This window comes from Amblyomma mixtum, chromosome 6, assembly GCF_055824585.1.
Source record: "Amblyomma mixtum isolate Tamu chromosome 6, ASM5582458v1, whole genome shotgun sequence".
Taxonomy (NCBI): domain Eukaryota; kingdom Metazoa; phylum Arthropoda; class Arachnida; order Ixodida; family Ixodidae; genus Amblyomma; species Amblyomma mixtum.
This window is the reverse complement of record NC_143017.1, coordinates 1,412,085-1,434,811: the sequence shown is the minus strand read 5'-3', so window position 1 is coordinate 1,434,811 and position 22,727 is coordinate 1,412,085. Positions and strand designations below refer to the sequence as shown.

Here is a 22,727-nt window from a genome sequence, read left to right as displayed (position 1 = left end):
TCGTCGCCATGTTGGACTCAGACGCCGTGAAGTCAAGTATTTATTCGGGCAGCAACACGACACAACAGACAGAAACAATTGAGTGGCTTCGCCTTATAAAGACAGCCTGGGTGCAACCGAGGCATGCCATTGGCCAGCGATACAATTGCACACGTGGACAGTAATCACGAACATCATATACGCGGCGCACAGTAGCAAAGTGCAGCACACTTGATAAGCGCTGCGCCGATACAACAACAAGGACTGCCCGTTTTTTAGAATTGAAGTATACTTTGGATGAATTAATTTCATATTTACGAAAATACTTTTAATACACTGACAAGGTGCTAAAACTGCATACATTTTTTTTAACGTATTTGAAAAATGCTCGAAGTATGCGTTAAGTGAGGTATTTTTGACATATTTTAAGAATATATTTCGAATACCAAGCATACTCACTTAACGGCATACTTCGGACGCCGGCGTCCTCAAATACGGCGTCTCTCATAGCCTTAGTCGCTTTGGGACGTTCTAAGAGGATTCTGGTGTGGGCGAGTTGGTTCATGCTTAATAAACAGATTCACAACAGAGCTACGGAACGAGGACAGAAGGAACACGAAAAACACAGGACGGGCGCTGACTACCAACTCTTTATTGCGTGGAAAACCAGCACAGATTTATACTCTTTCCTGGACTACGTGATGCACTGTCAGCCACGGGACACAGCGAAGGAACGCCTCACACGTTTGGGGAGTCATCACACAGCTCGACAGAACTCATAAAACGTGCGTGAACTATCAAAATATAGCATTACCAAGCTAATGATAAAGGGACTAACAGATACAAAGATGTGCATGACCCAGCTACAGCCTATGACAACTACAGCTCAGATAAGCAAGAAAATGAGTACTGCAAAGCAAAGCGGAATCTTTGGGCTACGTAAAAACATTCAAGAGAGCGAGAAGGCGTAAAAGCATGAGAAAAGCATGAGCAAAATGGCGATGAACAAAAGGGCATGAAAAAATAAAAGTTGCTAGGCAATAGGCACAGTCAGCAGGCTAAAAAAAGCGAAAACAAGAAACCGACACCAACAAATAAGACGGTAAAAGTAACAATCGTTAAAAATAGAAACTAAAAGAAAGAAGAAAAACATGAACCGCCACCGGCCAAGCAATGAAGACGGTAAAACCACTAAAAGTCTTTAAAAGACAGAGGAGCAAAGTTCCGCATAAGGTCAACAAACAAAACAACGCAAAATAAAACACTATAAGGTGAGATGCGGGAAAAACTACCGCACTTCATGCGTCACTAACAAAAAGTTGCGAGCACATGGCTGATTACAGCTTTGATAACCAGGTTGAACGCCTTCTTTTAGCTGGCTACTCACCTTTCCTCATAGCAGGCCTGTGCGAAGCCTTACTACAGAAAATGAAGCTAGGAGAGGGAAGGAGAGAGCCCAGGGAAAGGAAACGTGTTGCCGTAATTCCTTATATCCATAAGCTATCGCACAATGTTAAAAAGGTTGCAGCCAGGTACGATGTGAACGTTGTGTTTTCTGCCCCATGTAAGTTGGCAAGAGTGTGTCCGATGGTAAACCGGAAGAAGCGGGCGACCTGCTCAGTAAAACATTCCCGTCAGTACACCGAATGTCGATCCGCAGTTCTCTACCAGATTCCCCTCACTGGTGGAAAAGTATACATCGGGCAGACCGGACGCTGCTTCAATGACAGAGCAAGCGAACACTTCCTCAACGTAAAAAACAAGTCTGGAAGCCACATGGCACTACACTGTAACCAACCCCGTCACGATTGTCGACCTATGTTTTCAGACACCAAGTTTCTGGCGACCGCAAGGAGTAGAATAGAAAGGGATATTATTGAAGGTTTTTTGATTCAAAAGGCTGGGGACGAGTGCATCAGCAGCTCATCTGTCTGTTTACAGGAGAAAGAAAGGTCCTTTCTTGAACGGACGCGATTCTTGCGTTTTAACTGCTAGACATCCTGACAAACGGTTTTTCCCGCATCTCACCTTACAGTGTTTTATTTTGCGTTGTTTTGTTTGTTGACCTTATGCGGAACTTTGCTCCTCTGTCTTTTAAAGACTTTGAGTGGTTTTACCGTCTTCATTGCTTGGCCGGTGGCGGTTCATGTTTTTCTTCTTTCTTTTAGTTTCTATTTTTAACGATTGTTACTTTTACCGTGTTATTTGTTGGTGTCGGTTTCTTGTTTTCGCTTTTAGCCTGCTGACTGTGCCTATTGCCTAGCAACTTTTATTTTTTCATGCCCTTTTTTTCATCGCCATTTTGCTCATGCTTTTCTCATGCTTTTACGCCTTCTCGCTCTCTTGAATGTTTTTACGTAGCCCAAAGATTCCGCTTTGCTTTGCAGTACTCATTTTCTTGCCTATCTGAGCTGTAGTTGTCATAGGCTGTAGCTGGGTAATGCACATCTTTGTATCGGGTAGTCTCTTTATCATTAGCTTGGTAATGCTATATTTTGATAGTGCACGCACGTTTTATGAGTTCTGTCGAGCTGTGTGATTACTCCCCTAACGAGTGAGGCGTTCCTTAGCTGTGTCCCGTGGCTGACAGTGCATCACGTGGTCCAGGAAAGAGTATAAATCTGTGCTGGTTTTTCACGCAATAAAGCGTTGGTAGTCAGCGCCCGTCCTGTGTTTTTCGTGTTCTTTCTGTCCTCGTTCCGTAGCGCTGTTGTGAATCTGTTTATTAAATCTGTTTGGGACGTTAAACCCCATAAACCAAGCAACCATTTCCGACACATTTTTAGTGCATTCATGAATACAAAATATGTTTAAAATACAATTTAAATAGCCCGCCGTAAATTCCAAACGAGCTCGCGCAATGAAATCACTAGTGATTCGGGTCACGTGACCACATTCGAGTGGTGATTTTTTCATCCAGGCATGATGCATACCAAACAAAATTGTTTGGAAAGCCCTGCTCAGCCATTACAATTGTGGGGCTACATGGCCTAGTCACTAGTGACTGTAGCCACACGACCACGTTCGAGCACGGTGCAATACTTTTCTACCCAGGCATGTTGCATTTCAATACCAGATTTTTTTTCGAATACCTTTTAGGCTATCACTATAAACAGACCACATGACTTAGCCCATAGTGATTGTGGTCACGCTACTACGTTCGATTGCTCATCATTTTTTATTCTACGCAGGCACGATGCATATCAAATGACATGCTTTTTAAAGTCCCCTTTAGTTATGTGCGACCAGCTAATCTGTTGAAGTAATTAGTGATTCTAGTCAGGTGACTATACTCGACATTAAGCCTTTGTCTCTGTGTACCCAGGCAGGTTGCTGATTAAACGGAGATTTTTTTGGAAACTCTGTTCAGCTATCACTTCGGCAAGCTCGCGCTATTATGTCACGTGTCGACACTCGAGCATAAGCAACACTTTTTACTCTCCCATCGCTGCCCTCGAGCCACATCCGCCCAGCTTCCCCCCACAGATGAATCCTATCGATTGTTTGAAGCCTTGAATTCAGGTAAAATTATTAGTTTGAGAAAAACCACCAAACTAAGTATCGCGACTCATTTCAACTATTTTCGCCTAATTGTCGACTCAGGTTCAAGGTCAATTTACATATATTGCCAAGGCGGAGCGGGGATCCGGTCTTAGAACCAAGCGCCTGGGACATCAATTAGATCAAATTAGGCTCCTGGGGAGGTGTCTCCATGGATGCGGGTTTGAGGCAATGCAAGGAGACTACCTCTTCACTACCATCCAGCAGGATGGTCGCCGACTTCGTCGCCTCGTTGAGGACGCAGTGGGACTGGGCGAAGGTGTTTAATGCAGTCGTGAAGGCGTTGAAAGTACTGCAGGGGATGGGAAGAGGGAGCCGAATGAACGAACAAGTCTGCGCGAAGCCGCAGGGGTGCACCGGAAACGAGTTCGGCCGCCAAACAGCCAAGTGCACGACGAAGAACGGCGCGTAGGCCAAGAAGCACTATAGAAAGGTGGGCAGCCCAGTGCTAGCGATCCGGACGAGCAGTGTGGGCAGTCTCGAGCTCACGATGGAGCGGCTGGGCCATGCCATTGGCACAGGGATGGTATGCTGTGGCTCAGCAGTGTTTAGTGCCAAGCCTACGGGTGAGGGAAGGGAAGAGGCTGCATTCGAACTGGCGGCCGCGATCCGTGGTACAATGCCGGGACAGCCGAAGCGGGAAGCCCATGCTGAAACGAAATATTTGGCAACTGTTTCCGCAGTAATGTCCGGAATGGGCAGTGACTCGGGCTGAAGTGTGAAGTGGTTGGTCATGGTCAGAATGTACCGGCAGCGATGAGAGGGATATAGCGGTCCAACCAAAGTCAAGATGAACGTGGTCAAAGCGACAACCAGCTGGCAGGAAAGACTGGGGTGCAGTCTTTGTATGGCGGGTCACTTGGGCAAGCAAGGCATGAGCGGCCCATTGGAGAACGTTGGGTGTTAATGTTCGGCCAGACATACCGCTCGGTAACGAGGCGCCGTATGGCTCTGATGTTTGGATGTCAAATGTCATGAATTGAATGGAAAATGGCACGAAGAAAGACCTCCGGGAGGAATGGACATGGTAGAGCCGACGACACGTCGTTAGCAGTGCAATCCGGGCACAAGCGGATGAAGCATGCGGTGCAGACAGAGGCTTGAAGATCAGGGTCTTCTAGCTGCGCCTGGGCCAAACATTCCCAGTCCACAGCTGATGTAGGCACGCCAGAGGAGGTAATGCGTGAAAGTGCATGAGCTGCTTTATTGTCGATGCCTTTTAAGTGCCGGATAGCTGTTGTGAACTCCGATATCTAGGCCAGTTGACGAAGTTCGCGGGCGGCGTACTTGGAAGAATTCGTACGGATCACATACATCAGAGGCTTATCATCCATTAGAACGCAAAATGGCTGTCTCTCCAAGAAGTGGCAGTAAAAATTACGAGGAACTTTAGCGGCTAAAGTGGTGAAAGGCGAAAGCCTGAGTGCTGCATTATGCTACGCGATTGTTCACTTCACATTCTGTTGGTGCATTAATTAACTGCCGATTAATGGCGCTTAATCTTCGCCTTTAGTAGTGAAACGCGACAGCGTGTTGTAGCGCTGCCACGGAGTCCATTGAACGCCACCACCCGTTCGGCGCGACGCGTAGCCCTTTGAACGCAACGCTTTTTAAGGAAAGGAAATGGCGCAGTAATTCTCTGTCGTCTCGGTGGACACCTGAGCCGCACTGTACAGGAAGGGAGGAAGTGGAGTGAAAGAAGAGGGGCCGTAGTGAAGAAAATGAAAATTGTATTTGAGGAAAGGAAATTACGCATTAACTGTCTCGCATAGCTCAGTAGACACTAGTCGAAAATTGTATTTGAGGAAAGGAAGTTGCGCAGTAACTGTCTCACATATTTCGGTGGACACCCGTCAAAATTCGCGCGTAGTGACCTCACGACAGTTTGGACCAATCTGAAACGCGGACAAATACGCCTTGCTCGTCAGTAAATTGGTTTTTGAGGAAAGGAAGTGTATCTGTCTCTCATATCTCGGTGCACACCTGAACCTCGCCGTAACGGGAAGGGAGGAAGATGGGAGTGAACGAAGACACCGTATTCACTAGACGCACCTTTGTTCATTCCAGACCATCGAGCTGGCATGGCGGAGTGGTAGCGTGCACGACTCGCACTCTGGAGACCGGGGTTCGATTCCCATGCTCGGCCAATTTCTTACTCGGTTTTATTTATTTATCTGGTCTGACTAGAAAGGTTAATTGGACTAATTGGTTAAGTAAGCAATTAATTAAACTCAGTCAAACTTACTTGGAGCATCACTATACGATCCCTTTAATTGGTTGCATGTTTAGTAGCCAAAGTACAATTGGCCCCGTTTGAAATTCGCGCACTGTGACGTCACGACCGTTTCGACCAACTGAAAAGCGTGACATTTCTGTCGACAGCTCCTGCTTACAACGATGAGGCACTAAAGGCTTCCGCCTTAATACTGGAGGCGGAGTAGATGGCGAGGAGCTCACGGCCAAATAAGCTGTAGCGAGTCTCGTCAGGTTGGAGCTTCCGATAGAAGAAACCCAGTGGGTGCCACGCGGAGTTGATTTTGTGGTGGAGAATAGCACCAATGGCCACGCTTGAAGCATCCACCACGATACCAGTGAGCACCGAAGCTCTAGGGTGGATGAGGAGGATCAAATCGGTGAGGCTTTGTTTTGCAGCCGTGAGAGCAGCTGAGCTTCTGGAGACCAAGAAATTGCGGAGGAGGAGGATTTAGTTTTGCGAAGAATGTCGGTCAGGGGGTAAAGAAGCTCGGCGCAGTGCGGGACGAAGCACGAGAAAAAAATTCACTATGCCCAGGAAGCCACTCAGTTCGCATACGGTAGTGGGAACTGGGAAGTCTTTAACAACTTTGACTTGAAAAGGCAATGGATGAATTCCCTGCGCCCAGATGTGGTGGTCCAGGAACTTGAGCTCAGAGCAGCCAAAGACACACTTCTGGGTGTTGATGACAAAGCCAAATTCTTGGAGGTGTATGGTCGATGGTTGATGTGTACGAAACATTGTCTGATTCACTCAGCGTTGATGAGCTGTGGCGCACACTGACAGCCAAACTTTTTGATTTGCGTGAGCAGCATGTGCCGTCATGGGTGATGACGAAACGTCGCAGCAAAAGCAAGCCATGGTTCACAAAAGCGCTGCGCAGAGTCGTTGAAAAGAGGCAACAACTATATGCGCGCTTCAAAAAAAATCCGTCGGAAGATAACATGGATCAGTTAAAAAAGATTACAAAGGATATGAATGCTTCGGTCAAAGAGGCTAAATTTACCTACTTTCAGTCTTTCGACATGCGTATCCAGGATCGCCCTAAATAATTTTGGCAGTACATAAAAAAAACAGAAAGGATGAATTGTCTATCCCGCCACTCGATCACAACGGAAGTATCGTTCATGATAATCTGGAGAAAGCCAAGTGCTTTAACACGTTTTTCAGCTCAGTTTTTTCTGCTGAGGACAGCAATAGCCCTGCCGATTTTCGCCTTGCCTTGAACTGTACGGAACCCATGGAGAACATTGAATTTGATCAGCGAGGAATTGTGTCGCTCTTAGAACGCTTAAAAGATAACAGTGCCACCGGTCCGGACGGCTTACCCACGATCCTGCTCTCTTCTTGCGCTTTTGCGTTGTCAAGGTACCTTCAAATTCTTTTCACAAAGTCATTACAGGAAGGCTCCTTGCCTGATGAATGGAGGCTTGCTAATGTTGTACCTATACATAAATCGGGACCTAGGAATGTTGTTTCAAATTATCGACCAGTGTCCTTGACCAGTGTATTATGCAAAGTTTTAGAGCATGTGTTTTATACTAGTATTATGAATCATCTTAGTATACATTCATTATTAAATACTAATCAACATGGCTTTCGCAGTGGTTACTCGTGTGTCACCCAGCTTACCGAATTTGTACACGACCTGTCAAGTGCTTTAGATAAGGGATATTCTGTTGACTGTATTTTTCTAGATTTTAAGAAGGCCTTTGACGTTGTATCACATTCCTTATTAATACAAAAATTATACTGGTACAACATAAATGAGAACGTTATTAGGTGGATAAAGGAATATTTGAGCGTTAGGCGTCAATGTGTTGTTGTCAACGGGAAACAATCGCATGAGGTGGCTGTAACATCAGGGGTGCCTCAGGGATCCGTCTTGGGCCCATTGCTGTTCATAATGTACATGAATGACATCTTTTCAGGTATTTCTTCATACATGCGTCTTTTTGCGGACGATTGTGTATTGTATAGAATTATTAACGATCAAAGTGACTGCGATGCATTGCAACAGGATTTGTGTAAAGTGGCCCAGTGGTGTGAGAACTGGAGAATGCATATTAACTTACAAAAATCTGTACATATGTGTTTCACTAAAAAGAAGGTTCCCCATATTTTCACTTATAACATAAATAATAGCAGACTGCTTTCAGTGTTGGAATTTAAATATCTTGATGTATATTTAACAAGTTCAATGTCTTGGCATCGTCACGTGCATTTCGTTACTGCCAAAGCCTGTCGTGTTTTAGGTTTCCTGCGACGTAACGCTAAACTTTTCCCTTTAAAGACTAAAGAACTGCTGTATAATACAAACGTTAGAAGCATACTTGACTATGCTTGCACAGTCTGGGATCCGAAAACCTTGCTTGACGTTCAAAAGCTAGAAAGAGTTCAGAATTTGGCCGTTCGTTTTGTTTTCAATAACTATGGGCGATATTTTAGTGTAACGAGCGCGAAAAAATCTTTGGGTTGGGACTCACTTCAAAAACGTAGGAAAGTACTGCGTTTAAAATTATTTCATAATATATTTCATTCTAGAACTGGAATAGACAGAACCAAATATATAGCCAACCCTGATTACGTGTCTTTACGTAGAGATCATTCACTTAAAGTTAAAGAATACAGGTGCCGGACTGACCTTTTTAAAATGTCTTTTTTCCCCAAAACGGTTTCGGAATGGAACAAGCTGCCTGAGGAAGTAGTGTCCATATTATCAAATGATTCATTTTCTTCCATGCTGTGACATTTTTTTGTGTATAATAATTCCGTGTTCTTTCTATCTCATTGTTATCTTTTTTTTTGTAACCACCTGCACGCGGTGGCATTTGTGTACTTTTTATTCTACCCCCCCACTGTAATGCCAGCCAATGGCGCTGTGGGTATTGTTGTATATGTGGTTTCGGTTCCGTTTTGGGAATCACCTGCCGCTAGAGGCACCAGTGTCGCTATGTGTATATATATGACTGTATGTGGCAATAAAGCGGGATTTGTTTGGTTGCTAGCAGTTCGTGTACTTGGGCGGCACCCGCCGCTACAACATTGGCGACGAGGACGGGATCATTTCGGGGGGCGTGACTTTCGCCGCTTGCTTTCCGGCGCCATGAGCATTTCTGGAATCGCGCCGCCGCCCCCGTTCCTGCCTGTGCCTGGTCGGCCTGCTGTTGCGTGGCCGCAATGGTTCCGCATCTTCGAGAACTACCTGCTTGCTTCGGGGGCCTCTGACTGCACGCCGGATCGTCGCAAAGCACTACTTCTTCACAGCCTCGGCGTAGAAGGTCAGCGCATATTTTACACATTACCACTTCCATCGTTGGACAACGCCAAGCTCGGTGAGCAAACTGCTACTGATAAAGCGTCGGAAGATAGCAAGGGCACAGGCGACACAAGGCCTGAAGTATCGTCGTACGATATCGCAGTTACCGCTCTGCACGCTCATTTTTCGGCAACAAGCAATGTTGTTGCCGAACGGCATCGTTTCAGTAGGCGAGTTCAGCAAGCTGGTGAATCAGTGAATGAGTACATCACAGCATTGCGGGAGCTTTCTGCTACATGCTCTTTTCCTGTCGAAGAAGATTCGCTGCGTGACCAGTTCGTTGCGGGTATTTCGTCTCGAAGCTTACGCGAGCTTCTTCTGCTTGAAGGATCGTCTCTCTCGTTCGCTAGAGCAGTACTACTGGCAAGGCAGTTTGAGCAGGCGTACAATGATCTGCAAGAATTTCCTTCTGTAGATGTTGGACGCATAAATACTCGTGGAAATACGCCTACGCGTACACCAGAATCCGACGAGAGCTCGAAGCGGGCGCACAACCGCCAGTCTCATTGTTACCGCTGCGGTTCATCCCAGCACAATGCAGCATCAGTTCGCTGTCCAGCCAAAAGCAAGCGTTGTCACCATTGCGGTGTCATGGGTCACTTCCGCTATGTTTGCCAGAAACGAGGCTCCGCTCCGGTGCGTGAGGTAGACAGCCAAGATTCTCCGAGCGAGGAAGTTTTGAGCATTCTGGCTGTGACGTCGGCCGCTCGCTCCGCTGTTCACGTCACAGTTTCGATTGGCCGTGCGGACATAACTTTCCTTGTAGATTCTGGGTCGTCAGTTTCCATTGTTGCACACGATCTTTTTAAGCAGTATTTTGAAGGCCAAGTACTTTTGGCCCCGACTGTTCGGTTACTGGACTATTCAAAACAGCCAATTCCGGTTCGTGGCTGTTTCTTCGCTGACGTTACGTACAAAGCTAGCACAACAAGCCTTCTTTTCTACGTCGTTGAAAAAGGCACCTCACTCTTGGGTATCGATGCCATCAAGGCCCTCGGTCTACAGATTGATGGGTCATCTCTTCAATGCCTTGAAACGACGCTAACTTCTAATTCTCGAAGGGAACAGCGCCCTGACCCGACGAAAGCCGTGCAGGATATTAACCTCCCAAAGGAATTAGTTGGCGAAGAAGAGACTCAGGAAGAAGAGACTTTACCAGATGAAACTGTATCAGTTGCCCTTATTTCTTCTTGCATTACCAGAGAAGAGTTTGAACAGGCCCAGTCGGAAGACAGCACACTGCAACGAATCAAGGCCTACATTGAATCGTCCTGGCCTGCGCAAAAATCTCTGCCGGGTGAGCTTCAACCTTTCTTCAAGCTTCGCGATGAACTGTCAGTGGTGGACAATTTGATTTTGCGTGGCGAACGCCTTGTGGTTCCCGCATCACTTACAGCGCGGATAATTACCGCTGCTCATGAGGCTCACCCTGGAATTGTACGAACGAAAGCACGTCTGCGAGAAAAATTTTGGTGGCCAGCCATGGACAGGCAAGTCGAGCTAGCTATTCAAACGTGTAGTATATGCCAGGCAGCGGACAAGAGCACGAAGGTTATGACTGCACCATTGAACCCGGTCCCCTTACCAAAGGAACCGTGGCTAAAGCTCGGCATGGACATTGTTGGCCCATTTGAGAGAGCACCACACGATTGTCGATATGCGATCACGCTGGTCGACTACTTTTCTAAGTGGCCCGAAGTATACTTTTGCAACCAAGCCACAACACGCACAGTAACAGGCTTCTTGCTGTCAGTGTTCGCACGTGAAGGTTACCCTGAGGAAATTGTTTGCGATAACGGGCCACAGTTTTCATCTCGAGAGTTCCAAGCTTTTCTGCAGGATCGCGGCATCCGCTTGCGGCATTCATCCGTATACTACCCGCAAGCAAACGGACAGGTAGAACGGTTCAACAGAGTTTTTAAAAGCTTTGTTCAAGTGGCTACACTCGAGCAGCGTCCCTTACTCCAAACGGTAACAGAATACTTGGGCATTTACCGTTGTACGCCGCATGCCACAACTGCAGTTGCCCCAGCACTTCTCCTGCATGGACGTCTGCCAAGGACTCGGCTCGATGTCGTTGGGTATCCGTCAGCAATATTTGCAACCGACCCTAGTTCAGAGCTCCACCGCCTACGCGAACGGGTGAAGCAAAAGCAGCTATCCAGTAAACTATACACAGACGCTCGCAGGGCCGCAAGGGAAACCAAAGTGGATGTTGGTGACCTTGTACGAGTACGCAAACCGACAACTGCTTTTAAAGGTGACCTGGCCTTTAGCCGCCCAAGAAAAGTGATAAGAAAGCAGGGGCAATCGTCTTTCCAACTTGATGATGGAAAAACATGGAACGCTTCAAAGTTGTCAAGGATGCCACGAGCTTCTGCATCTCTCTGTGGGTGGGGGGAAAGGAGTGACACAAATGACACCGCTAGGGAAAGCAGCTCACCGCCTACTTTGGAGAGACCCGTTTCAGAAGCGCCAACGGGAACTTCAGCTGTGGCTGCTGCGAAGCAGCCGCCTATGCCACCAGTGACCGGCTGTGAGCCGGAAGAGACTTCGCCTGCCGCCAGTGGTTTCTCAGAAGCATCGGGACCTCAGCGTAGGGTACAGCCATCAAGGAATAGGCGACCTCCAGACCGCTATGGACACTAAGTACAGCAAGACACGTTTTGCAGTGAACATGAACCTGTCACAATCTGCACGAGTGTTGAGTTTGCTGACGTTGTGAAATAGGGACATAAATGGAGTTGTATCTTGTTTTCCTCTTTTTGTTTTATATTTTTGTATGAAGTGCATAAGACAAGCACATTGTTGTTACTGTAAATATACTTCTGTAAAAGAGCACAAACGTACTAACACTACTGAATCACTAACCCATGTAGCTGTTCTTTTTATAAGGAAGGGAATATGTTGTATATGTGGTTTCGGTTCCGTTTTGGGAATCACCTGCCGCTAGAGGCACCAGTGTCGCTATGTGTATATATATGACTGTATGTGGCAATAAAGCGGGATTTGTTTGGTTGCTAGCAGTTCGTGTACTTGGGCGGCACCCGCCGCTACAACAGGTATGATGATAAATAAATAAATAACGAGTTTCCGGAGGTGTCGCTCGTGATCTTGGGCAGTAAGGCACACGAGGAGGATGTCGTCGATATGGGCAAATACAGCCGGGAGTTTGGGTGCATAGCGCAGGGGGCATGCGCACGTGCTCAAACAGGCCGAGGGTGTAGTGATGGCCGTCCTCGGGATATCGGTCAGTTCAACGGGGATTTGATGGTACGCTTTGACAAGGTTCACTTGCATCCCTCCAGATGTACAGCGAAGTCTTGGATGCGCGAAAGGAGTGCCTTTCGTGAACTGTGTGAGCTTTGAGAGCCATGTAGTCGCCACACGAGTGCCAGACATCTGGTTCTTTCTCGGGCACCAGACGGAGCCGCGAGGCCGAAGAGCTAGAGGAAGGGCGAATAATACCCAGCTAGAGCGTGTGGTCGAATTCTCGTTTCGTAATCGCCAGATGCTCACCGAAGAGGCGGCGCGGATGAGCTGCGACCGTAGACCACGTGTCACAATATGGCCGATTATACCATGCTCTGGGGGCTGGTGACGACTACAAGGCCTCGTGGCCTCGGGAAATTCTGCGAGGACTTGGGCGTACGGGCAGCATGGAATCAGTGTGCGGAAGCCAGTGGAAGCGATAGCCGTTATAACGCCAGCGATGGAAATGTGCGTCGGACGTTCGATGACACGATGGCGAAGCATGCTGACGTCCAGACCAAAATGCGTCAGGAAGTCGGATCCGAGGAAAGGGCTAACGGACGACGGTGACGATGAAAACCCTTCGAACCATCGAAACGTGCGCCGCAAGCCAAGGTCCAGTCTGAGGGGCTGGAGACAATACGTGGCGATGGAGTTTGAGTTGGCCGCACAGAGAGTAAGTCCACGGGACTTGCGAGTACGCTCTGTCTTGTAGGACGGCACTACGCTGGCTTTAGCACCAGTGTCGACGAGGAAACGATGGCCGAAAATGCAATCCATGACTACGAAAAGGTCCCCACGGTGAGGGGCGAGGTAACATGCCGCCGTCAATGATTTCGTGGCGCGTTTCCCGACCATTTGCATGCTGGAGCGCATTGGTGGGCGCGGTGTTGAAAAGTGCGGTTACAGCTGCAAATACGCTGACTGCGAAGACTGGAAGAGCGCGAACCTCTCGGCAAATGCGGACGGCGGTGAGGACTTGTGGATAAACCGCGCGGGGCATGAGAGGACGTCCGAAGGGCATCGCGAGAAACGACCAGCTGTTCGATCCGGGTCTCTAATCGTGAGATGGCAGAGAACACTGGTGGACAGGAGAGTGCGGCGACAGAAGTCGCGTCGTGGACTCGATCAGCACGCTGGGCGAGGCGGTCAAAGTTCAAGTCTCCCGCAGCAGTCAAGACGAGGCGGGTAGGCTGCAGCAAACAGTGCAGGAATAGGTCTCTCCACAGTGCGCCGTTCGAGCCAGCGTTTCTTTCGCGCAGGAGCTGCCGCCTGTTAGTGAGTAGCTGGGAGGGGCGGCGGTGTCTAAGTTCTTCGCAGGTGAGCAGCTGCTGGAGACGTGCTGTCTCAGACACCGTGGTGTGGTCCAGAATCCACTGCTGAAGTCGCTGGTACAGAGTTTTGCACAAGGGTCTAACGATTACATCTGCCGCTTCTTGATCCCTTTCAGGAGGCAGGTTGGAAAAGAAATGATGAAACGGAGATGCCTTCGAGGGGACGTGGTGCAGATATAAGATGGCTCCGACCTGGGGGAAGCAGATCTGCGGATGCTTGGGCCAGAATGTCGGTAGGCAGGGCTGGATAGCTGCGACGTCACATGGGTGCAAGGTAGCGTCACGCGCAAGGTCGCTGAGGCCGGTAGGTTGCTGGGGTCGGTCATTTCATTGGCCGGAGTCACCACAGTAGAGAATTTACGGGGTCGCTGCAGAGCACCAGAACAAGAGGTCCAGCGTGTGCAGGCTTCTCGAACCTCACAGCCCGTGCCGTGATTGCGCATTGAGCACGCTCTGTTCCACTTCTTTCGCCGGCTGGGAACGACGATCTTAGCGCCTTCGCTCTACAGCGTCGCTGTGTGCTTCAAGTTCACTACACCCGAATGTAGTCACGTTAGCAGAATCACTAGTGACTTCTTCACGTGAGCTCGTCATCTCAATAACTCACGACAGCTTTAAGACCCTAGTGGTTTCATATGCAACATGCCTGGACAGAAAAATAACGGCCTGTGATCGAATGTGGTCAGGTGTCTATAGTCACTAGTTACTTGGTCATGTGGCCTTGTTAGGGTGACGGCCTACCAGGGCTTCGAAAAACAGCTGGATTGATATGCATCATTGCTGGTTACGTACAGAGTTCACTGCAGACGAACGTGATCACGTGATCCGAATCACTTGTGATTCAGTCATGCCAGGAAGTCATGCAGATAGCCGAGAAAGCTGTACACCCGATTCGTTTGATATGCAACATGCCTTGGAGAAAAATAACGATCCGTGCTCGAACTTGATCACATGGCTATACTGACTAGTGACATGGTCATGTGGCATCTTTACGCTGACAACCGAGGAGCGCTTGGAAAAATATTTCGTTTGATATGCAACATGCCTGGTTAAAAAAGAGTTCATTATACCCAAAAAGGGTCTCGTAACTGGAATCACAATGACTTCTTCGTGCGCGCTCGTCACCCCGGTACCCAAAAACAGCGTTATTACCCATACGGTTTGATATGCAACATGCCTGGGCAGAAAAATAATGCACCATGTTTGGAAGTGGTCACGTGGCTATAGCGACTAGTGACTTGGTCATGCGGCCTTCTTATTGCAGCAGCCGAGAAGGGCATGGAAAAACATTTCTTTTGATGTGCACCATACTTGGATGCAAAAAGGGTTTGCTGCTCTCGAACGTGTTCACGTGACCCAACATCACTCGTGATTTCCTGGTACGAGCTTGTCCTCCCAATAGCCGAAGATATGTTTAAGACCCGTTCGTTTTTATATGCAACATGCCTGGGTAGAAAAATAATGCAATGTGCTGGAGTGTGGTGATATAAATATAGCAAGTAATGACTTGGCCAATGGGTGTCGCTATCGTGATAGCCGACCAGGCCTACAGAAACCATTTTGTTTGGTATGAGTCATTCCCAGGTAGAAAAATTATTCGCTATGCTACAGCATGGTCACGTGACGAAACTCACAGGTGAATACCTAGCAGGGCTCTGGATTTGGCGTTATCTAAGGGGTTGCAGCGATTGCGTGGGGTAGAGCATCCAGCCCGCGTGCAAGAGGACCGGGTCTCGGAACCCGGTTTTTGCGCACTTCTCCTTTGTAAATAAAATAAAATCGGCGTGTTGATGGAATCGCCAACCAGGCCAGAGTTGTGCCCTGGTATCGGTGACCGGAACCAACAAAGCACTCAACATAACATGATTTGGGCACCCTGGTGTAGTACACGGCCCGAACGTTCCATGAACAAACCGGTTACCCCTCTGTCCTTAGTCGCCAGCGGCTGCGGTGAACAGACCAAGGCGGTGCTCAGACCTGCGACGCCGCGGAGGGTGCTAACAATGTCTGGCTCCTAGCAGGCTGCTATTGGATACTGAAAGTGGTTACGTTTAATCGCTAGAACCTTATGTAATGACGTAGCACTACAGTCCTGTTCGAGAAGCCAGGGGCTGATAATGTGGGATGTCACAGGGTTTACTGAGGTTAGAAGAACAGATGAGGCATATGCAGTAGTGAGGAGTGTGCAGTTACCGTGCTATTGTGGATTAGCGGTCAGAAGAGAACTAGGTGTGGGATTTCTCATCCACAAGAATATAGCTCTCAACTTAAAGGTATTATATAGTATTAACGATAGGGTGGCGACCACAGTAATTAAGCTTAATAAGAGCTACGCCCACAAGTTGATGCAGGCCTACACTTCTAAATCCAAACATGATAACCAGGTAGCTGAGAGCTTCGATGAAGGCGCTGAATCGGCAACGAAGCAAGTGAAATCATGGTACACAGCACGGATCTGGGACTTGAACGCAGAGGTAGGCATCTCGATTTTTTTTCTTCTTGTCTATGTTATTTGATCTTTATGTTTGACGTTTAGTGGTAGAGGGTGGGTTTCCTGAGTGTCTCTGGGGACGTACTTCGCGACTGGTGATTTCAGAGAGGTGTGCGGGCCTTCTTACAAGTTGGCAAGACACTTCGAAGACTTTCCTTAAGAAGTTACTTATTACAATGTGTACACTGTTGGTTTACACATGCCGAAAGGTGTCAGCAGCTGCGCTCTAGCTAAAAAATGGAACCTTAAACCTCAACGAGTCCCGACCAAGGCCGGCCACCATACGGTTAACCTGTCCAGCCGCCGCTCAAGGAATTCGCGTCTCAACTCCCCGTCCCTGGGACCACCACCGGCCTCACACAACTGCTCTATTCGGCTCTGGCAGCACCTACAGTGCGCCCACACATCCTGTTTGGGCGTTTTGAGTCTTTCCCCGCTAACGGTGTACCCCCCGTTGCCTTTCGGCGATGCTCCTCACGCTTTACCGCGACGCACGCAAGTTGCGCTGTGAGATTTCCCCCTTCTCCCCTCTTTCCTTTTTTTTTTTGAGCGCCAGTTCCGGAAAAAAGCATGCTTCTGCTTTGGACTGCCTGAAGACGTTGCGCGTCTCGCTAGTGTGAAGATGCATTAAATCTTTCACCAAGCTGCACTAATAAGCATGTAGATACAGTCTGCAGAAAGGAATAAGGCCTACACATACATGAGAGCGACATACAGTTCTACGCACCGCGCCATACTCCGCAGAATGACATAGTTCAAGTCGGGGTAAATTATACTAGAATCAAGCACCAAAAGAAAAAAGCAACAACATCAGACCATTAATGGGAGCCTCGAAGATCTCTGCTCTCATGCTCCATGCTCAGAGATTCGTTTTCTTGGCCAGGTCATTACACTCACTAACTGTCAACAAGCAGTTACTTTCGCTCGCCAACTCCTCTGTCGCTGCGCACAACATGACATGTGGGCCCTTCCGATTAACTCTTAGTGGCACATGCGCCAGCTTAGCTTCAAGCTAGCTTCCGAAGGCTACACTCTACGCTTATTTCCCTCGTTCGTCTACCTGTTCCTGCAGAAACAGGCACTTCCTGACCACTGTGAGATCAGTGCCCGTAGTCACTCGTGCCAAGATGACAAATTCGCTCGAACACAGGGAAACATCGGCCACCTTGTTTGTGTCCGCCCACTGAGTGCTTGCCTTTGACTCCGAATTCTGGCAAATATTTGAAGCCTTATGAGTATTCACGATTCTATCCCTCTGGCGGCAATCTTCCTAGCCTCTCTCTCTTGGCACTCTACTGGCGTACGCCCTGTACGGCCGCAGCGCTAACACTGAGGCGAACCCATCACACGGAATGACACTGATGTGCGTCGCAGGGTGCCGACCAAAGATACAGACAAGAAAAACATTACCAATTTCAACGCCACGAAAAACGTGACAAAGTTCTTCAGCTCGCTAAAAAGAAACAACTAACAAATACTAACCTAGACCTTACTTCAGATGAGCCCATTTTCATAAACGAACACCTATGCCCATCTATGAAAAAACTGTTAGGCATGGCTTCTGGCCGAAAGCACGAAAAGGAAGTTCGTGTGGACACGAAAGGGTTCCATGTTTGCTCGGTGCACTGCTTCATCCCAAGTCATTCCAGTTACTCGAGAAGCTGATCTAGACAAGATCAGCAGTGAGGCGCAGGACACTGTCGCCAGCAGTCGTCCCGAGCAGCGATGCTTCTGAGTAGGAAAGTCTTCGGATACTTATCGATGTTAATATCAGAAATGGCCATTGCTTTCACTTGTCCCGAAAGCATCACTAAACTTATCAAACAAAACAACACAGTCAAGTCTCTTAAACTGCTGCATTTGAAAACGACATCATTCGAGTCAAAAAAAGATGACACCTGGGCATTGCAACTTTGAGGTCTTTTTTTACGGGGACGAGGTACATCCAAAACTCTGAATACGTCGCGTTACACGAATATCACCATTTTTGTTTGAATCGCATATACAGGAGAGGAGGCGGCGTGTCAATACTAACGTTGTATCGCATTGCGAAATTTGAAATGAATATAGTCTTATTACAAACGACTACAAAATACGTATCGAGAAAAAGGATAAAAATTTATTCGCAGTGGTGCAGTGCCCTCCCGCAGGTAATGTTCGCTTATTCTTCGAGTTCTTTGAACACTACTTTTCTTACACAAATGACTCGGCATATACATTAACAATTAAAGGGGATTTTAATATCGATCTATCCAAACTGTCTACACAAGGCATACAATTTCAATCCCTACTCGAGTGCAACGGTTTTTATATTGTCACTTCAGTGCCAACATGAGTCACTTCATCATCGCCATCATTACTTGACTCGTTCATTACACACTCATCTGATAAGATTGTAAATCAGGAGCTCTAAGACGCGAAATTAGTGACCACCTCCCCATACTTCTGTTCTTACGCCGCAAAGAGCCCACGTATAAACAGACACAGATGAGCATGTATCGTTCCATATCACTTGAATCATTACAATATTTTAACTAAATGATTAGGCAGACTGACTGCATGGATATTTTTCAAATGTTAGATACCAACACAGCATATGAAACATTTTAAGCCAGATTGTAAGTGATATTGTTACGAAGAAGACGAAGCTGGCAGTGGCGCGGGACGGAGCGCTCGCGCTAGGCCAGCGGCCATTCAGTCATCTCTTATCCACCGTTCATCTCGCCTCGTTCTTCGATTCGCCGCCACGTAATATTTGGTGGAGGTGCGGAGGTCCCTTCATCGCCATCCTGGTCAAGCAGCTCCGGCGTCCTGCGCATGCCGTGGACGTCGGCCGTGAGTACCTGGTCCGCCCCGCCCGGCCGTACCCCAGCCCGACCGGCCTGAACCGACCTCGCCGCTCTACCCAGCCCCGTCCCCCCGCCCGGACCATAAGACACGACGAACTGATGAGGTTGCCGCGACCACAATGACCCGATCGACCCCAGACCCTGCCCACAAATGAGGACACCGCCCCTCGGCCCCTGCCGTTCGGTGCGTCCACGGACCTCGGCCGTCCGCTCCTGGCACCCTACGGCCCGGATGCTTCGTGGAACGGCACTCATCCGCCTATCATCTCATCCACCGTGGCGACCAGCACTTCATCACCTTGCCACTTGATTTCTGCCTGGACGCCGTCGCTGAATCACGCATCCCTTCGTTCATGTCTTCTTCAGTTTACGATCGGGACGATCGCTCAGTGGTTCCTGGTAATGTTACGAAGAAGACGAAGCTGGCAGTGGCGCGGGACGGAGCGCTCGCGCTAGGCCAGCGGCCATTAAATCATCTCTTATCCATCGTTCATCACGCCTCATTCTTCGGCTGGCCGCCACGTAACATTATATGCTGATTGTTTCCCTATTAAATATTTTTGCCAACCTAGCAAGTCTCAAAACCCATGGATTACACGGGAGCTGATGGGGAAAATTAACGAGGACAAACATTATCAGCGTTTCATAGAAACAGACGGGTAGCGGATCGGGCTAGTTGGTGCAGATTTGACATTTTTCAAGCGCTAAGACAACAAGGACGACGAAGGAACAGACAAGGACGAGCGCTCGTCCTTGTCTGTTCCTTCTTCGTCCTTGTTGTCTTAGCGCTTGAAAAATGTCAAATAGAAACAGACAATCTGGTAAAGCGGCTGTAATATAAAGCTTCTCGTAATAAATTAAGCAGCAATAAATCGAAATAAAAAAGCACAACTACCTCTCTATTTTTGGAGCAGAATGTCAACATAAGTGACAAGTGAAGGCGGGCTAGTTGGTGGTTGACAATGGAGTGCATAATGCAACCGCGCAAAAACGACGCAGGACAAGAAAGGAAAGCACAGGACAAGACGCGGAACTTCAACGCGGAACTTCAACTTGAGTTGAAGTTCCGCGTCTTGTCCTGTGCGCTCCTTTCTTGTCCTGCGTCGTTTTTGCGTGGTTGCATTATGCACTCCATTGTCAACAGAAGAGCGAGAAAGTATGGAAGAAATTAAACAATTAAACCCAACGAGCCCCCCGCGCATTGTAAACCTTATTATAAATGACGAAGAGACATATGGAACAGAACTTTCTTACTGCTTTAACAATTTATTTGCCGAAATAGGTGGAATTATATGGTGTAGCAGATCAGCCACTCAAATACCAATAAATCTTAAAATCAACATAGTTCTTCAGCCAACCTCTGCAAGCGAAGTCAGTACTGACTTAACAAATGTAGCGTGGACGCAGATGATTTACAGATAAGGCCTATTAAATATGCAAATGAACATATTGTACCTTTGCTAGCACATATACTTAATTCAGAACTCTCAGCAGGTGTATTTCCGAAGAGCATGCAATTAGCGCGCGTTATCGTAATTCATAAGGGAAGTGCCAGAAAGAATATAACTAACTACCGTCCAATTTCCATTTTACCAACATTTTATAAAGGGCTAGAAAAAACAATTAATATTCGAATGGATAATTTTTCTCAAGAACAGTCTGTTAACTGAATGTCAGCTTGGATTCAGGAAAGGGCGTTCCACAGAAAGTGCTCTGCTGAACCAAAAATACATTATCTTGGAAAGTAAAGAGAAAAAAACTAATGATTCCGGGAATCTTTATATATTTCAGCAAAGCCTTTGGTCTTGTTAATCTCAATCTATTTAAGAGACAACCTAGAAAAATACGGTTCCCGTGTTATGTGCACCCGACTAACCCGTTCGAGTTTATCCTCATGCTCGCAGTTCGTTGAAATTAATGACCATAAGTCACAAATCCGATCTGTACAAAGCGGTGTGCCACATGGCAGTATCCTTGTCCCTTCCTTTTTCTGTTTTATAGAAATGATGTAGTGCTAACTGATAATTTATCCAAATTTGTGGTCTACGCTGATGATGGTAACATATCGTTGAGTGGAATAAATCGAACCGATCTTCTACCACTGAAAAGTTCAGTTTGTTTTCGGTTGCAGGAGTAGTCTGAGAATAACAACCTCTTATTAAATGAATCAAAAACAAAATTTGCTCTGTTCGGTGCACCCAGTAAATGCGTGGAAAAGCCTGAAGGCTTTATCATTGGTCCATATAAAATAATAGATAGATATCTGCGAAAACACTTGCAGTTGTTTTCTCTGAACACACGCTTTGGAACGACCATGTCGATCATCTTTGCTGAAATGCGCGAAAGGTAGTTCTCAGTAAAATCTCAGCGAACGATGAACAGAAAAATCTGCATGATGAAGGCGAAAGGGTTAGACTGTGCGGTTGCGCAGCCACCGAGCCCACTATAACTATATTCGATTACCGGAGTTTTGTCACGCTATCGCAGCATTCTTCCCCGGAAGACAAAGCTACACATCTGTCAAGTATTGTATGGCTGCCATTTATTTTGTTGCACCTTAGTTTGGTGTACAACAACAAACGGAAATTTAAACAGACATATCATGGTTAAAAACCTCATGATTCGCGATACTGGAAATATGGAGCCTATGGCCACTACAATAAATGCTTTTAGGCTGTTCGAAATTGTTCCCATAAACACGTTTATGAATTCCATCTGCTAAAGATATTGTATTTTCCCTTTGCTGTAGTTGCTAACCACACAGCCTCATTGGCTGCTTTAAAGCCCCGAACGACTAATATACCCACTAGAAATATGAATCTATGAGAAATTCCTCGTTATCGTACATTTCGCAAATGCCAATCTTGGGCTCACAATCATCCAGTATTGCTCAACAAATTCATGCAAAGAGCAGGCTTGCTGCGAAGAGAGCTCAGGTCTTCGCTTCTTGAACTGTAGGAAGCTCTATGTTCGCTTATGTGTATTCACTGTTAATAATGCAATTACTTGACTTTATTTAGATATTTTCATTTTTAATGCTCAATGTTAATCAGTTTTTTTTTCGAGCTAAAAGACCATTACGTTGTCGCGTATGTTTACTGTTTTAGAATGTAATTACTAGATTTTGATCCAGTTATTTCCGTTCGTACTGTCCAAAGTTTATTTCATGTTTTGAATTTTTTGTCAACTATTTATTTGATGAATATTGGGGCTATATCTACTGCTGATGTAGCTGTGCGTTCTATTTGACTGCTACTGTCTTGTAGTGCTCTCTTGGGCCTCAGTCAGGCTGCTTGAGCACCTTTTAGCCCAGGAGACCATCCAGCTTTTTTTCTGTAAAAATAGAAAGGATTGATTGATTAATCAATTGATTGATTGATTGATTGATTGATTGATTGATTGATTGATTGATTGATTGATTGATTGATTGATTGATTGATTGGTTGATTGAAGTGGTGGCCTCTGACCAGTGTGAGGGTCTTCTGATGGTGAGAGACTTGGAAGGCTTTCCCTGAGAAGTTATTTATTACAATATGTACACAACTGGCTTACATATGCCGCAAGATTTAAGCCTCTCGGCTTTAGCTAAAAAGAAAACCTCAAACTTCCCCGGCTCCGGGCCACCGTCGGCCACCACACGGCCAACCTGTCCGGCTACCCCTCAAGGAAATCGAGTCTCCAACTCTGC

The 22,727-nt window shown here is 47.1% G+C and overlaps 1 protein-coding gene, 1 long non-coding RNA gene and 1 pseudogene across 2 annotated transcripts in view; 2 read left to right on the top strand and 1 right to left on the bottom strand.

Annotated features, from left to right (window-relative positions):
• The window catches only part of LOC149338079 (uncharacterized), a 1,049,963-nt gene that overhangs the window by 925,281 nt on the left and 101,955 nt on the right, over positions 1 to 22,727 (bottom strand). The gene's annotated exons all lie outside the window — the stretch shown is intronic.
• LOC149338082 (uncharacterized) overlaps positions 1 to 22,727 on the top strand; it is a 153,641-nt gene that overhangs the window by 114,399 nt on the left and 16,515 nt on the right. The gene's annotated exons all lie outside the window — the stretch shown is intronic.
• Positions 8,688 to 10,158, top strand: LOC149338083 (uncharacterized; annotated as a pseudogene).